Source organism: Mustela erminea, chromosome 17, assembly GCF_009829155.1.
Source record: "Mustela erminea isolate mMusErm1 chromosome 17, mMusErm1.Pri, whole genome shotgun sequence".
NCBI classification, from domain to species: Eukaryota; Metazoa; Chordata; class Mammalia; order Carnivora; family Mustelidae; genus Mustela; species Mustela erminea.
Genome location: NC_045630.1, coordinates 29,684,173 through 29,689,841, shown reverse-complemented (window position 1 = coordinate 29,689,841; position 5,669 = coordinate 29,684,173). Strand labels below are relative to the sequence as shown.

The 5,669-nt window shown below is 58.3% G+C and overlaps 1 pseudogene; it reads right to left on the bottom strand.

The window, feature by feature from the left end:
• Positions 1-961: 961 nt before the first annotated feature.
• Positions 962-5,102, bottom strand: LOC116575907 (annotated as a pseudogene).
• Positions 5,103-5,669: the final 567 nt, after the last annotated feature.

The window sequence follows — 5,669 nt, the reverse complement described above, 5'->3', positions numbered from 1 at the left end:
AGCGGGGCGGAGCGCACGGGACGGGAGGCAGGGACAGGTCCCGCGCCCTCCCTGGGTTTCCGTATCTGTATACCCCGGGCCGGGGAGCCGGGGAGCCGGGGACCCTCGGAGCTTTCCCGTCATTACCCCCTGGGGACCCTCTGGTGGACGCCCTGGCACCCCTCGGGCCTCTCCCACGTCTGAGCTCTCCTCTTTCACTGCCACGTTCAAGGCCTTCTCCGTTCCTCCCTGCCCCTGAATGGCCCGGCCTGTGGCTCTCTGCGGTGAGGTGCACGGGGTGGGAGCCGGGCGCATCTTCCTGCTTCTCCAACAGTTCCCTTCCGTCCCATCTGGACTCCTCCTGGTCCCCTTTCCCACCCCCACCATCCCAAACACTGTTATTTCCTGGAGTTTGCTTAGGGCCCCTGCACTCAGCCCTCGTCCTCCTGACAAGCGCCTGGGCATCTGTCCTCTCCTGCTGTTACCTCCTGCTGACAAGGGCCTCACAGTTAACCTCCCCCAAGCTCCTGCCCATGGTTGGCTGGACGTCTGTATCCTGTCCCCGCCACCCGGCGGCCATACCAGAGTTCTCGGACTGTCTACTGTCTTCCCATCCCTCAGGCCTCCATCCTCATTCTTTCCCTGACTCAGTTAATGACACCACCACCTGCCTGATCTGAACTGAGGGGTCCCAGGAAGTGCTAGGCTCTGCCCTCTAGGAAGTTAGAATGGTGAAGCCACTGACCAAGGGGAAAAAAAGAGAGAGAGAGAGAGAGAGAGAGAGAAATGTCCGAATCTTTGATTTCAAAATTGCAGAGAGGAAAGGGATTTCTAAACTTGACTTTCAGTAGATGAAATTTATTTCAAAATCAAGAGAAGGCCAAGTGGGTCTGAATGTCAGTTCAGAAAGCCATAACCCCTTGTCATGTACCATCGGTGTGGCAGGTGCTGGTAAAAACACCATTTCCTTAAATCTCCGGTAGATGGTTGGGAGGCAGGGATTATTCTGTTGTGTAGGGAAGGAAATAGAGGTTTGGAGGGTATGGAATTCAGAGCTAATAAGAGCTCTGCACACTGTCTCCAATTCAAGATGTCCAGGCTGGGTTCAAAGTCACAGCTTATCAGTCCCTGTGATCAGTGCATTGGAAAATGTCATATTCATTTTCAACATCTGCTCCCTTCATCTGCTTCCACAGCTAAAGGCTGACCTACAGTCTTACAGTTCTCATGATTTTTTTCATCACAGACATTTTTATTTTGTAGCAAGTAGAGTTGAAACAAAGTCCACTCACTGTGTCCAGGAAGGTAAAATATCAACAGTGACAAAAGACATCTGCTTGCCTTCTAGCAGGATGGGTGCCCTGGACCCTGAATGGCTTCAGTCTTAGCTTCCTAAACAACTGAGACCTTGACTGAGTCCTCTCTAGCTCCTTCTTGTTTTTCTAAGCACATTGACCTAATCCCCTTCAGAACTTCCTGTTCCCTCTGGGTAACGGGTAAAATAGAGAAATACAGATGAAACCGTGTCACTTGTTAGAAGATGTCCTTACTATCTGGGTTGGGAATACACAACCCATACTTGACCCTAAGACAGGCCCAATCCACAGAGCTCAGCCCAGGTCCAGCAACAGAGCAAGGAAACAATGGCAATTTGGCTTCCTGCTCTTCCATTATAGAACTGACAGAGATAAGTGCTTGGGATACCATAACCTGAACAGAGAAGACCAACAGAGGCTACCCAGTTGCCAGGGAGTCTTGACCCTGGAAAACCAAAATCAGGAGATGAGCTGAATGGACAGAGAGCTCAGTAGATGGCACAGAGCATTTGTCCATCAGCAGTAACTCCTAGCTCTCCCCAAGACATACAATAGCCCTGACACAGCCAAGTCCCTCGGTGGCTCCGCCCCCCCCACCTAAGGCTCCAGATCCCAGGCACCCGTCCCAGGAGCAGCCGCACTTCTGCACCGTGGCCAGCCTGTTGGGCCGGCTGACCACCTGGGGCCTGGCCCTGCCTCCCTCCTTGACGCTCACTATCATGGGCAGCGAGGTCGTCTCCGAGGCGATGCACTGCCGCGGGCCCAGAAATGGACACTCCAAGGGCAGGGGCCGCGGGGGCTGCTGGCAGGTGCCCATGCACTCGTAGGCCAGGAAGCCCGGGGGCTCCAGGACCCAGTTCTCAGCCCACTTCATCCCCTGCAGATCAATGTACATCTCCTGGCGGCAGCAGCGGGTGGCCTCCGTCCCGGGCACCTCGGGGTCACAGCCGCCCTGAGCTCTGCGAATGGGGTGGAGTAAGGAGAGGCAGGGGTCAGCGGGGGACGGGGATAGGGGGCGGGGCGGGGTGGGGCATCTGGGAGGGAGCTTTACCGTCCCCGCGCTGCTCTGCTGCTCCTTACGTTCAAAAGGCTGACTATTTGTGGCAAGGACGGGTCACTACCAACAGCCAAACAGTACATCACAAGTGCCACTTGTCCTGAGACTGAAGGACAATCTCCTGCGGGCACTCACTCCCATGGGCACCCTGAAATGTCCCACTTGGACTCAGCTGGCGTTTCCCCTGTGCACTGTGATCAGGGGTCCCCTGTGGGGTCCGGGCTCCTACCCGTAGGCCCCCAGGTCCAGCGTGTGCAGCTCCAGCTGGGGCTCACCCTGTTGCTCACCCCCTTGGGCCTGGGGAGGCGAAACGCACCAGCTTGTGGGTGCCCGAGGCCAGCGGGCCCAGGTGCTCCCTGTGCACTGTCACCTGCAGGAGCAGAGGCTGGTGAGGCCGGCTCAGCTGCTACCAGAAGGTCACCGCCTCTCTCACGTCGAAGGCCTTCCAGCCACTCTCAAGGAGGGACACCAACCTGCGACAGGGCAGCGCTGAGATGGGGATCTGAGCTGGAGGCTAGGGGTTCCTCCCCCAGCCTCCCCTCTCCTCCCTTATGCTGGGGACCCCGTTCCCCCTCTCTGCCCTCTCCCTTCCTGTCTCCTCCTCCGAGCTAGCACCCCCACTTCTCCCTCCCTCCCCTGCGCCCTGACTCCTGCCCCCCCTTCCCCATCTAGGACTCCCTCCCCTCCCCCCACCACTGCGACCTCCACACACCCCCTCCCCTCCCATACCCTCTTCACCCCTGCCCTCGCCTCCCCATTAGCAGCACCCACCTGGAGTCCACCAGCAAGGTGCTGTTGGAGCTGTCTTCACAGACCTGCAGCCACTCGATGGTGACGCAGGCACGGGGGTGCTGTACTGGACAGCCACTCATGCCTGCATAGTGGGACTCCTGGAAGAGGCGCAGCACGGCCGGCCCACACCAGGTTGCTGTTGGGGGGCATCCACCACTCCATGCTGAACACCAGCAAATGCGTGGAGGCCTCGGAAGCCAGCCACCTGCCTGCCACCTCTGGGGACAGGAACAGGGTCAGGAGGCCTCTCCAGAACAAGGGCGGCTGCTAGAGGAGCAGGATCTGGGGCCAGCCAACAGCATTTCCCTGGGAATCCCCAGGGAGATCCCCAGGAATCCACAGGATAGGGATCTCTGTGGGGGCTGGGGCTTGGCCTTAAGTGCACAGACATGCAGACTTCTGGTAGGTTTTGTTTGTTTTTTTGGTGGGTTTTTTGTTTTTTGTTTTTTTTTAACTTTTAAGTAATCTCTATGCCCTGTGGGGGCTCAAACTCCCAAACTCCCATCCCCAAGATCCAGAGTCACATGTTCCACTTTATGAGCCAGCCATGACCCCGGACCTGCAGCCTTCTTTGGACAAAGGATACAACAAAACTGGAGGGCCAATGGAGAGAGAGAGGCAGAGAAACCTGCCACGGAGATCTCTGGTCACCAGCTGAGTGTCCTAAGAGGCAGAGCAAGAGCCCTGAAATCCCTTCATTTCCTTCTCATGCCCAGGGAGATGTCTCCAGCTGGAGGAACTGGCTTTTGTGGGGCCTGTAACCAGCTTTTGCAGGGCTACTGACTCTGGAGGCCAGTGATGGGACAGGTCCCACAGCCCCCTCAGAGTCCCAGGCCATGTGTCCCCGACACCTGAGTCTCCCGGCCTCCAAGAACCCACCCTCCCAGCTGGAAAGCAGCAGGTGTGGGTCCGCCCCTGGGCACTGAGGAGGGGCGCCCCAGCCCCACAAGCTGAGAGGGTGCAGTGCCATTCACCTCTCCACAGGCTGACCTTGAAAATGATGGAATCAGCCCTTCCCTCTCATCTCACAAGCTGCCCCCCACTCTGGGAGGGAATCAGAGCCGGTTCTCCCCGCCCCCCCAGGTTCCAGAGAAGCCAACAAGCTCAGAGATGTGGGGGGACTTTCTAGGGCAGGACGACAAATAGCAGAAGGAAGCCCCGAACCCCAGGTCCTTCCTCTCTTGCCTCAGCCTTGGCAGTGGGGCAGCTCCTCCTGGGCCTGAGCAGCGGGGCGCTCAGGGCAGACAGAGACCCTCTCCCTGGGATGCAGCTGTCCTCACACCCTGGGGTCTTGTCACCGGCCCCCTCAGAACAGGCTTCTCCCATCTTCGCCTGCCCTGCCCCCAGCCAGGACTCAGCAAGGTTGCAAGAGGGCCTCATCTTGGAACCTCTGGCTGAACCTCGAGAGCGGACCCCGTGGCTGTGCTGCAACAGGGCCACGTACTGGGCCATCACGTGCGCGGGGGTGACCAGCTTCTCCACGTCACCTGCGTCCAGGATGGGCGCCTCTTGGAGCTGCAGCTGCCGCAGCAGGGTGCTGAGGATGTGCTCCCCGCTTAGGGCAGCCCGGGGCCAGGGCAGGGCCCACAGCGCCCAGCATGGCCACAGCTGTGATAATTCAGCACCAATGGGGGTGTGTCCAGCAAGGACCCGTCTCTCCGTCTTTCTGGTGTCTGGTGGCTGTTCACGGATTCGGAGATTAGACGTGGAAGCACCAGCCAGTGCCTCGCTCACTCCAACCTCTGAGAGGAGACAACGGAGGCTCAGGGAGGTGACGGCCTCCTGGAGTTCCCCCAGTCGCTGATGGCTACATGTAGCATCAGGCCTTCTGGCGGCCAGCCCGAATTCCTTCCACACCCTCCAGCTCTTTCCAGCCAGTCCTGCCCACCCAGGAAGCTGCGGGGCCGGCGGGGAGATACTTTGTCCAGGAGATGGGGCCAGGGGAGCGTGGGGCCCATTCCGGGTTTCCCGAGACTTCCTGCAAGGGCTGGAGGGTCTGCAGGTGCTTGGAGAGTTTTACTGGGGAAATGAAACACCTGGGCAGTCGCCAGGGGTCATGCTGCCACATAAAAGACAAGACACAGCTGGGGATGTACTTTGACTAATTAATTCTTTGTTGTTTATCTGAAATCTGGGTTTCACTGGAAGTCCTCTGTTTTGAGTTACTGACTCTTGGCAGCCCAGGCCAGAGGCCCAAGAAAGCCAGTGCGGATTGGGAGATTTGTGACAATGGGCTGTGGCAGTCCCCACCCTTTGTCATGCAGAGGAAGTAACCCCTCATCCTTGTCTTGGACTTCCACCTGCTCTGGGTCTGGCTCAGATCTCCAGGGTGTCCCTCAGGCCCGAGATGGTAAAGAGCCCAGAGCCTCCTTTGAGAAATGTGAACACTGTTTTCCTCCCAAGGTGTGGGGGAAGGTGAAGGAGCACTGTGAGGTCCCCAAAGCAGAGGGGGAGACCAAGCTGCGCCAAGGGGGGTGCACTAGGGCACCGTTGGGCTGTGGAACACAGCTTTGTGTGGTGAGTCC